General features: G+C 41.5%; 1 long non-coding RNA gene across 18 annotated transcripts; it reads left to right on the forward strand.

The window, feature by feature from the left end:
* The first annotated feature begins 973 nt into the window (after positions 1 to 973).
* LOC136534929 (uncharacterized) lies at positions 974 to 9,548 on the forward strand. Of its 18 annotated transcripts, none has more exons than XR_010778853.1 (8): positions 975 to 1,816; positions 1,920 to 4,919; positions 5,672 to 5,752; positions 6,019 to 6,132; positions 6,499 to 6,624; positions 8,710 to 8,789; positions 8,882 to 9,135; positions 9,219 to 9,548. It is a non-coding gene; the product is annotated as an uncharacterized lncRNA (long non-coding RNA). The 18 variants fall into 18 exon arrangements; XR_010778865.1 differs by having other exon boundaries at positions 976 to 1,816; positions 1,920 to 4,150; positions 4,847 to 4,919; positions 6,019 to 6,624; XR_010778850.1 differs by having other exon boundaries at positions 974 to 1,816; positions 6,019 to 6,624.
* The last annotated feature ends 1,944 nt before the right edge of the window (positions 9,549 to 11,492 follow it).

Here is an 11,492-nt window from a genome sequence, read left to right on the forward strand (position 1 = left end):
GTGTTACATCATCAAATTCACCTGAGCTTTTACATAGTTCATTATATCATTAATGTATACTAATTATTATAGATAATGTAGCTTATACTAGCAATGAAAAACAAAATGAGTTCATAGAAGACTTAAATAGTTCCAATTTAGGCATCATACGATAGAACATGATCTTAGGGAACTGTTGAACTAGTTTCATGATTTTTTTTGAAGTAAAACATTGTTTCTATGAATTTTATAAGATAACAAAACAAGATGTAGATTTTTCATTACATAAACTTTCTAGAAGAAAAATGAAAAAAAAAAAGTTGTTGTCCAATCCACCTCCCTAAACTATAAAGTCTAATTTACCCGGATGCCAAGTTACAGAACCACGTAGGATGCAAAAACAAGCGGTTTTAAAAGTTGAAGGGGGTTTTAAAAAATCCGGTTTTATAAATAAGGAGATCATACTCAAAAGGATTTTCTTTTTTGGCAAAGAAAAAGTTCGCACTGGCTGGCCGCTCGCGGATCGATCGGTAACGAAATGTAGAGCCCATGTTAGGCCTAGCGTATGTACAATTCAAATTGGGCCGGCTGGCACTGATCTTCTCCTCAAAACAGAAGGTGGCCCATATCCGAAGCAGGGCCAAGCCCATGCACGCGTGCATGCATCGCACAGTCTCAGTCTCACAGACTAATCACACAAGCAGATGCTTTGCAGCGTGCCCTGATGATGCTTGCTTCAGCCTGTCATCAGGCCAGGCCGTCAGTGCTGTCTCTTTCTCCTCTCTCTCTCTTTCTCTCTCTCTGGGAGTATCACAGCTGCTTAAAAAAGTGATATATCATTATCATGGTAGAGCGGTCGACAGGAGGACTTTATTTAATTAATTTCTGGTACGTGAGATTGATGCACTATATATATATATATATATATATATATATATATATATATATATATATATATATATATATATTTAAAAGCCAAAAAGATGGCCAGCTCCTCGACCGGAGCCACCCTCCACGTCGCCCCAGATCTTCGCACACGTTAGATCTTGTGATGGACGGTCCAGATCGTTTGGAGCGGATTTGATGGGAAGCGGCTTCTCGTGCTTCTCCAATTCTTCTGCTTCTATTCAGCTTCTCCGGCTTCTCGTCCGAATCCAGCCAAACAAATATATACCCAGCTTCTGCTTTTCCTTCCGACGCTTCTTCTCTCCCCCTCCGCTCTCTCCTCTTCGCTCTCTCTCTCCCGACCTCTCCCAACGCGGCTAGGGCAACGGCCACCTGCGCGAGCGGGCCGCGGCAGCGGCCGCCCTCCTCCTCCCCCAGCGTGCTGGCTGTGCCAGCACTGCCGGCTCACTGCTCCAGGCGCTGGCGGGGCGCGACGGTGCTCCCGGCCTGCGGCACGGCGCCGTGCGTGGCCACCGGCCGTCGTTGTCCCCGGCCACGGCGCGGCGCGATCGGGCCCCGACGGCGGCTGGCCGCTGGCGTGGGTGCCCCCAGCGTTGCCTCCTCCCGGCGGTCCGCGTGCGCTCGACCAAACCCTAGCGGCGGCGGCTCAGATCGGCGGTTGCATCTGCCGGTACGTCACCGTCTTCTTCTCCTACTTCCTCCCATGCCTCCTCCTCCAGATCCCCTCTCCCCAGTCCGATGTCGGCGCCGTGCAGCGAACGAGCTTGGCCCCGTGAGGCCCGCTCGCTTCACCTCCCCTCGCTCCGCCTTTTCCTCTACGCCCCGACATACGGGTGGAAAGAGCCATCCTCCTGGACCTCTCCCTGGCAGGACCGACCATGTGGTGGCTTGAGGAGGCGGAACGGCCGAACAGCGCTGTGGCGCGGGGCGGGTGTGTTCATCTCATTTATGCTTTTAATTGATGCGTTTTTAGATTGATTTGGTCCATCTACATTTGATTTGGTGAATCTGTATTTTATTTTGGTGGATTGCAGTTTGGTAACCGATTTGGCTCCTGCTGCACCGTGCTGCTTGGTCTCCTCTCCTTGCCTGAGGGCAATCCTCCATTTAGAACCTCCGTAGTCTGCAGTCTCCGACCTGTGCTGTGCGTTCTGGCTGCGACCATCGCATTTCTGCAGTGTCCTGTACCCAAATCAGCACCTATGTATGCGCCTTTGTGAGATTTTAGAAAGTAATGTTGTAAATTTGCTAGGGTCTGCTCATTAGCTATTCAAACCACAGTGCTTCAAATGAAATTAGGCTCATTATTTGATCATTGTTAACCACAAATAGAAGTACGACTATCAGGCTAAAAAATTCCTTTTCCCGCTATAAAAAAGGACCATCTGCTTAACATACTAATACTATCTAGGATATGTTAATTTTAGTGTCTGCAATTCTAGCTTCAATGCATTTTTTTATTAGAAGTTGTCCTGAATGTAAAGCTTCAGGGAAAAAAAATAGTGGCTTAGTATCCCAGAGGAAGCACAATGTTCTTAAAAGTGACAATTGTCTTGCTGAATTCTGCCGCAATGTCCTAACTTGGTGTTTCTCTCACATGGTTAGTAGTTTTGGTCTTGTCCTGCTACCATTCTTCTATGATCTTTCCTGAGCTGACAGATGTTTCCTATGAATCATGTGTCTGAATTGCTAATATGTCCATGCTTTGGTTGCCATGTAATGAAAATAGATCTCTTTGTTCCGTCTCTGCGGATCCATGGCATTAGCAAAGCATTATTCTCCCTTTTATGTTACAAAACCCATTAGCTCCTGAGATGGAAGCCGTGTCCACATCGGCAGAAATTTTTTTGACCGTTAGATCTCCCGATCCGACGGCCTAGGCCCCCAGCAAGAATTTTCTAGAATCGGCTTCGGATTACACTGTGGGCTTTCTCCAGCTTCTCCACAGATTTCTTGTGTTACGACCGTTCCCTCCTAGCTTGTCTACAGAATCATAGTCAGGATTCCAGCTTCTTCCGTCCTCGGCCCATACTCTTCCCGATGTTTCTCTTCCCGACCCCGACGTCTTCCCGCACCACGCCGCCTAGGCCGCTCCCGACGGTGCTGGGGCCCGGCAGGCACGCCGCGACGCCGGGGGAGAGGGAGAGGAGAGCCGCGCGGCGCGCTGCCTGGGCGACGGCGCAGCCGGTTTGGTGCCCGGCGGCGCTCGTGGACCCCGGCGGCAGCCGTCCCCACCATGGCACGACGCTAGCAGGCACCACCGGTGGCTGCCGGCGTGGCTTCCCCACGGCGCTGACTGCTCCCGCTGGTCCGCATGTGCTCCACGAAACCCTAACTCCCTGTGCTTGACGACCGCGAGCTGCTCCTGGCGACGCGACCGCTCGGATCCTCAGCATTGGACTGTTAACAAGTAATGTGGTCATTGAATTATTGGTCTCACAACAAATTCTGTACAGTTAGTCAGTCTGCTAATGGTCTGTAGTGGATCTTGTGTAGGTGCAATTTTTGCCTGACTATGGTGTATAAAATCGACTATTCAATTCTTCTGCTTTTATTTCAAATTCATTTTGTGTTCACGATATATCTAAATATCTGCCAACTTTTGATTGTAGGTGTGTTCCCAAGTTTATGAATTTTGAAACTTTGATTTCACATTGAGGCAGTTCATGTACACTTTTTTTATTGCACTATGCGATGTGCAACCGAATAAGACCTAAAATGAATAGCGTAGAGCATCGACCTGGCTCCATCTGTTCTAGCACCAGTTAATACATGATTTCATTTGTTCTGACTAATTTTATGTGTTCCGCCTAATTTATGTAATTGTTTTTTTATGTGTGCACAGGTTGTGCTGAATCTGCTTCCTTTGCAGAGCACTGTTGCTGCAAGTATACATATATGTGTTCAGCCTTTGTAAATATGCCCATTTATTGCTGAATGTTAAATAGCTATTGCACTTATTTGGGGACTTTTATACCATACACAGTACTGTTAATTTTTCTAAATTTTGCTTACAAGATAATCCATTTTGTTTTTTCATGTTGTCCCATTGTAACACATTATGATAGGATAGTTCCTGCGATTAATTGGTTCAGAGCCTTTTCAAACCAATTTTTCTGATAGTCTGCTACTTTTTCTTTTTTTTCATTTTCGACTGACCCTCCTCCCTTTAAAATATGATGTCAGATGAAAACAGTGCAGACTAAAAGGTGTCCGCGGAGAAAACTGTGCTAGGGACGGCAAGCACAAGGTGATTGATTTACAGGTTGGCAACTTGCTTAATGCCTCATTTGTAGTAAGGAATGCTTCTTTTCAATGCATGGTGTTCATACTAAGTACAAAAAATTCAGTCTCATGTCATCTAACAGTGGGGGCTTCCCCTGCTGTTTTCCTGGTTAGAAAAAAAAGGGTTCTGTTTTGATTCCTTATATTGATCTAAGTTACCTTATGTTACCAGAATAGGATGTTGTTTTACTACTTTGTGAGATTTTTAAAAGTAATGTTGTAAATTTGCTAGGGTCTGCTCATTAGCTATTCAAACCACAGTGCTTCAAATGAAATTAGGCTCATTATTTGATCATTGTTAACCACAAATAGAAGTACGACTATCAGGCTAAAAAAATCCTTTTCCCGCTATAAAAAAGGACCATCTGCTTAGCATACTAATACTATCTAGGATATGTTAATTTTAGTGTCTGCAATTCTAGCTTCAATGCATTTTTTTATTAGAAGTCCTGAATGTAAAGCTACAGGGGAAAAAAATAGTGCCTTAGTATCCCAGAGGAAGCACAATGTTCTTAAAAGTGACAATTGTCTTGCTGAATTCTGCCGCAATGTCCTAACTTGGTGTTTCTCTCACATGGTTAGTAGTTTGTCCCTATACAGTGATGCGCCTCAAAATTTTCCCATGCCTGTATCACTATGTTTTCTCATTTGGGGCTAAAGCAAACTCGGGTTCCAGCTTATGAAAATAAGTTGTCGGTGGTCTGGTGGAGGATTTCGCAACAACAAAGTGAAAAAGCCAGAAATGAAAGGTATGTGCTTCTCTCCATTATAATTCTTCACAGGCTCTTATTTCGTAGAGTTCCTGTCAGCGTCACATGGCCTTGTTACGAATTCTCCGTTCTTGAGATCATCAGGTTTTACGCTTTCGGCGCAAGCTAGAATGACATCGTTAATAACATGTCAAGCCCTTGTGAAAAAATCAGCTCTCCAGAAAGTGATTAGTGACACACCTGCTTTTTCTTTATCTTCTACACAGTTTTTCTTATTTTGTTATGACCTTCCATTTGCTTGAAATATTACGTGGTTACATGAAATAGATATCCATAAACAACCCTCAAAGGGACCTTCTTGATCTGGTTGGTACCAAGATTGAGGAGCCTAAGAATGGTTCTAATGTGTTTTAAGGAGTCATGTTCTAATGGTAGCTTTTAAAAAAGCGATGAGAATAGCAATTTAACGTTCTGCCTTACTGCTATGGTAACCTCTAAAAAAACGATGACTTTAGTGCTTTACGCTTGCGCATTACTGCCTCTGTAACTTATTGCTCAGCAGTATTGCAACTCTTCTGATGTCGTTCACACTTCCAGTGACCACACATTCCATATGTACTTATCCCTATGCAGGAGGCGACTTATAACCCTATTATTGGCCTACTCTACAAAAGCCTAATCTCTAAATTTAATTTGCACAACCTTAGCCGTTTACTTATCAACATCATCAGCCTCACAACATGTTTACATCTGTGGAGACACTTATAACAATTCCTCAATGGACACCTCAGACAACGACAATCAAGGCTGGGAACGCGGGATTTTTTACTGTGAATAAGGGTCTTCATAGCTCAATCCGGAGTGCGTAAATGGTAAGGGCCTGTTTGGAATGCGGGATTTTTCCCTGTGAAAATGAACTGATTCCTGTAGAATTCCTGCGCAATTCCTGTGAAATTCCTGCGTTCCAAACAGGCCCTAGGTGTTATAGCCTCAGAATAAATGTGCTTACACATGAAAATTGTTAGAAGGTGTACGTGTAGGGTAATTTAACAAATTCCTATCATGAAGGGAAGTACCTTACGGTTTACCACCCTGGCCACTATCAACGACTCACATGACCCCACTTTTAATTCTTTAGGCATTTCTTTGAATAAAGTTGGTACCAACCGTACGGGTGACAGCAAGATTGTTTATTTGCTGTCACTTCTCTTTGGATGGAAAGTTACTAGCTGGTGCTGCTCATAAGAAGGAGGTAAAATATTCTTTCAGATCCTACGTCTTGCTCTGTCCTTTGGTTTTTGACCCACACCTCCTCACGGTTCAATGCACTGTTTTGTTACACATGTATTGCTGCACGGGACTGATCATTTCTTATCTGAGTTGGGCTTTATCAGTTGATGAAGACCAGTGCTATGCCCCTGGGCTTTATCAATACAAGATAATTTCTATGCAGTTATTGTTCCCGAATGGTTAATCAGTGTGCCATATTTTTTCCTTTCCTTCTCAATTCTTGGAATTCCATCTGCCTGTCGTAATATAACTGAGAGCTTTCTCCTGCTCGTAACTATTTTTTATGGCCTCGCTTTTTATGATCTTATTTTTTTGCCATTTGGTACAGATAGAACAGTTAGCTTTTTTGGACATTCTGCAGCCACTTTCCTCTGATAACACATATCGTGTCCATATTGGAGGTGACAATTTCCAATTTGTATAAATCTCAAAGCTCACTTCCGAAGAATTCAAGGTGAGAATTTCCAATCTGTATAATTCTTAAATTTGATGCTACTTAGCATCATCTGTATACTGCTTGTCTTATTTCAGTAAGCCTTCCGTCCTAGAGTCCAGTTGAAGGTTGTGCCATGGCTTTACCATATCACATATAATAGCACAACCGCACAAATTATGTTCAAATCAAATCTTCTTTGCTCCAAAACTATTTTTCTATAAAAAGGAATGGATTAATCCCAACTAAATCTTAAGAATGTTTAGTTTTCTGATAATAGGTACCTTAGTTTTCATTGACATTTTCATATCACCTCATCGAATGCTTGGTACAACAAAGAGGAATAGAGTGAGCTCAAAGTACACTAGAATTAAAATTACAGTGTGGTTCTCTTTGTCAGATTCGTAGCCTTTATGTCATAGGATTGTAAAATTAACCTCTCCCTACTCTATATGCACAGTGGTAAACCATGTGTTTCATCATCAAAGATACCCAGTTTAGTACACCTTATAACATTCAGGCTACAGCTCGTTTGACATATGAGTTGTGCTTTCAGCTCACTTAGCACCATCCAAACCGAGTTGCATAGTTCTGGTGCAATGGTTTTTACTCAACATTTAGGCTACACTTCCTTTGGAAATGTTGGAAGCAAAAAAACAGTACCATGTACAGGGCTTTTAATACAGCACAGCAACACTTGCCAAACCAATCTTAGTCATAGATACTTGGCCAAAGAGGTAATTTCAGCCATGGATGACTCCAAACATAGTGGTCTCAACAAATGCGTTGACAACTCTTTTGCTGTGCATTATGACCTATGTAATTTCAAGGCATGATCAGCTACTACTCATAGAAGAAGATAAGAGGACTATAGAAAATCTACAGCTACATTCTTGTACTTCTACCATTCATTTATGATACCCAAATTCCACGTGTATTTCTATTGCAATGCCTATTTTCATGTAGTTCTATCAACCATTTATGCTTACCAATATAGTACGTTCCCAGGCAAGATACTACCACTATGCATTATTACTCGGCTTGTTCGGGTGTTCTTAAAAGCAACACTGCTGCAGCCAAAAGTCTCACAGTTCACTATACGAAAAGCAGCTGCTGCTTGTAAATTTCCCATTATATCTGCTGAAATTTCCCATCTTTTTTAGCAATATACTGTCTAAAGATCTATCTTACTCAGGTAAAGTATGAAGTCTATTCTAACATTGACACTAAATAAATTACATATAAGAAAATTACAGCTGTATTGTGGCTACTTGGGGGCAATTGTAGATGAGCACATTCAAATTATTAAGATTTATTGACCTCTGATCCCATAAATAAGCACATACATGATTAGTAGACTATTATTTTATAACTGTAAATGAAGAAAGCTTCAGTACAATAGAAAGATAACTAGCTTTTTAAACATCATGGGGTAGATGTAGAAGAGTTTAGCAGCTCAGATTGTGCAAATGTCTTCAGCTTAGTTTAATCAATATTCCATCTATTTATCCTTCTGTTTATTTGACAATCAAATATATACATGGTCAGCGGGACAATAGGAAGCATGCTGCTAAGCCTTCCAAGTTAGGTGACTGATTAGCTTCCCACATCCACATGTTCAGTTGACCAAATATTAACTGATTTGTTGCAGCTTATTGACATGGCATATTTACATAACGCAGATATAGATGTGCTTGCCTATTGTTAGTCCTGATGATTATAATTACAAATATTTTTTACTCTACACATGGATGTATTGTCTATTAGTCCCTTCTTTTAAAAAATGAAATTGCAGTATAGCACCCATTCGGTATTATAATGACATTCAAAGGAAAAATGACTGACAGGTTCATACTTGTTTTTCCCCTGTTTTCTATATGGAATTTCCCTTTTTCATTTTAATGTGTTATTTCTACACCTTACCACCCTGAAGCATTTATTTTTAGAGTGCTTCGCACAAACTTTGTTTACTGAACCACCCAAACCTTAAATGGCCTTCAGAGGTATTATCCTGTATTTATCGACTTCATCACACAACAAAACAATTCTACTGTTTAGATCTCCATGCTATTTTCCAATCCAGTTATGATATGTCTATATTTCTAGGTTGGGCTCCCTTGCTGATCTAGGAGCAACACTTTCTCAATCCTGTAGAGAACACCTTCCAAGTTCAGTTCATCCTTTGGGTGAGTTATCCTCTTCATTTGCCTTTCTTACATGTTATCCTGAGACTGTCATATGAACTTAATTGCTGTTGTGTGGTATTCGTCATGTATAGGCGCTGCTCATTGGTTTCCTGGATGGGTGGGATGACAGCCAGGGGCCTCAAGTCATCGCCCCAACCATCTGGTCAAAACTAATGCCGACCTCACACACCAGTTAATCTCATCTCTTCCAACCGAGTTTAGACAGGCAGCAGCTCATATACCACAGTCACAGGAACTATGCAATCCACTGGATGAACTAACCCTTACCATAGACTACTACCACAAAAACGTGCAAAAGCTGCATGGATACTACGAAACCAACAAGGTACGCTTCTAACATCCAGCTATGTGTCCCATCTACTACCGCTACCTCACGTATTCAGAAACAATGGATGCCTATGCTTTCAGCAAAAATACATCTCAACCAGACTGCAGACAGAAACGCCGAGCCTAGCAGGCAACCGCTGGGATTGGATGAATGCAACAGAAGAATGATGTACATCAGCATCATCATGCATCGCCTATCACCAGACCTTCACCAGCACCACCACACATCGACAGCGCTACTACCACCGAAGACAACTATTTGTGTACACCGGCTTAGAGATCAGCTACCGTGTATAGCTTTCCTACTATAAAATACTTATCCCTGTAATATATTTCAATAGACCTGTATAACCTCTTAACGTGCTACCGCGCGAGCGCGCGGAATCGCGCGCCAATCCACTAGTATATATATATATATTGGAATCCGTATGCCCAGAGCAGACGACGCTTCTGGAGTACAGCGCAACTGTCACGGCATCTTTATCACTAATCTGAGCAAATTAAGCAAGGCACCAGCAGCACTAACCCTAACCCAGCACCCAGCACCCAGCACCCATCCCATCTCATCCCATCCTACTAAAAGAGGCAGCTAGCTACGTGTATAATTAATAATAAATAATATAATACTCCTATGTGGTAATACCCCCAACATTAACCTAGCGCTCGTTTAGTTCCGCCGAATTGGCGGCGGCAGAACACTGTAGCGGCACTGTAGATACAGTGCCGCTTTGTTTTTATTTGGTAATAATTGTCCAAACGTTGACTAATTAGGCTCAAAACGTTCGTCTCGCAAAGTACAACCAAACTGTGCAATTAGTTTTTGATTTCGTCAACATTTAGTACTCCATGCATGTACCACAAATTTGATGTGACAGGAAATCTTCTTTTTGCATAGTGTAAAATTTGGGATTTCGGTGGAACTAAACAGGCCCCTAATGTAATGATGCATGCATTGTCCCCCAGTGGGCTAGCCAAGCCAAGGACAGCCTAAGCTTAATTAATTATTTATTTAGTCTATTCTGGCCGCCACTTGCTAGATCCAGCTAAAAAGCCGTATGTGTGTCAGCGCCCGGGTCCAATTATTTATATCGGGCTTCATGCATGCACCCCCTGTTTACGTCATGCGTGACCTCAATTCATACCACCATACCATTTTTTTTAATTGTTTTGTCTTATAAAAAAGAAATCTGTAAGTTTTCTTTGCCAAAGTGTTAGATAACGGCGAACTCTAAGCATAGCTTAGTTTATAAGTTATAAGACGTTTGGCTTTTCTAAATATATATTTCTTTAATTATGTATATAGACACAATTTATATCTAAATATATAGTAAAAAGTATATATGTAAAAAAATCAATACGTCAATAACGTTGTTTTCAAAACTTTCATATCATATAGAATGAAATGAAAAACTCTGAATGAAACACTCACTCTCAATGGAAACTTTTATTCTACGATTTTATAAATATTTAATTTCATAACTCATAGAAAGTTGACAACGGATCAGGAGAGTTTTATCTAAATAAAACTTACTTTATCTTTTTTCTTGAAAACATTGTCATATTATAAAAAATACGAATGTGACAGTCTATTTAAAGTAGACGAAACTTACACGAAGCTTTCATTGGAACTGATCTTAGCCTACAGCATGCAAGTGGAAATGCTTGTACTCCTTCATGATTATAAACTACTGTACGATGCAAGTAGGAGTACTATATATATAATACTACCTAAAAGTAGGGAGGATAACTAACACCTGGTTTGCTCGATGTATCGATGCTTATCAGTTATGATAACATAATACTTATAGATCATACTAGTGCTCGTACTAGTGATGTACTATTCAGCTTTTAGTTTATAGACAAGCAAAGTCCTGTTACCACTCTTGTACCCTCGAAGATGTGACCACAGCTTCGTGGACCCACTTGCCACAGCGACGACCCATATATAATAATAATAACAATAACGTTACACACCAGCGTCCGTACGATGCAAATGACCACACGTTCGTTTAATCATTTAGGTGGCTTATAAATTAGCTGCCGTTGTTTATTGCGAGAGAAAAACAATGTATTATGATCAATAAGCATGATTGAGCAAACAAGATGGACATTAGTAATTCATCTTTTATTTAGGGCGGATTAGTTTAAATTAAGTAGCGTGATTCTGTCGATCTTCAAGAGATATGGATGTACTGTTTGCATTATGTCGCTGTCTCCCCTCCCTGTGCTTAATAATATAATGACAATAATTAAACAAATAATAATGTGGTTTTTAAAAAAAAAACTGGTGTAAGGACAGCGAGTCCAGACGCTTCGAGGGAGAGGCAGGCCACGTGTGCCAGCTCGGCACGGTCC

Source organism: Miscanthus floridulus, unplaced genomic scaffold (assembly GCF_019320115.1).
Source record: "Miscanthus floridulus cultivar M001 unplaced genomic scaffold, ASM1932011v1 os_2412_1_2, whole genome shotgun sequence".
In the NCBI taxonomy this organism is placed as follows: Eukaryota; Viridiplantae; Streptophyta; class Magnoliopsida; order Poales; family Poaceae; genus Miscanthus; species Miscanthus floridulus.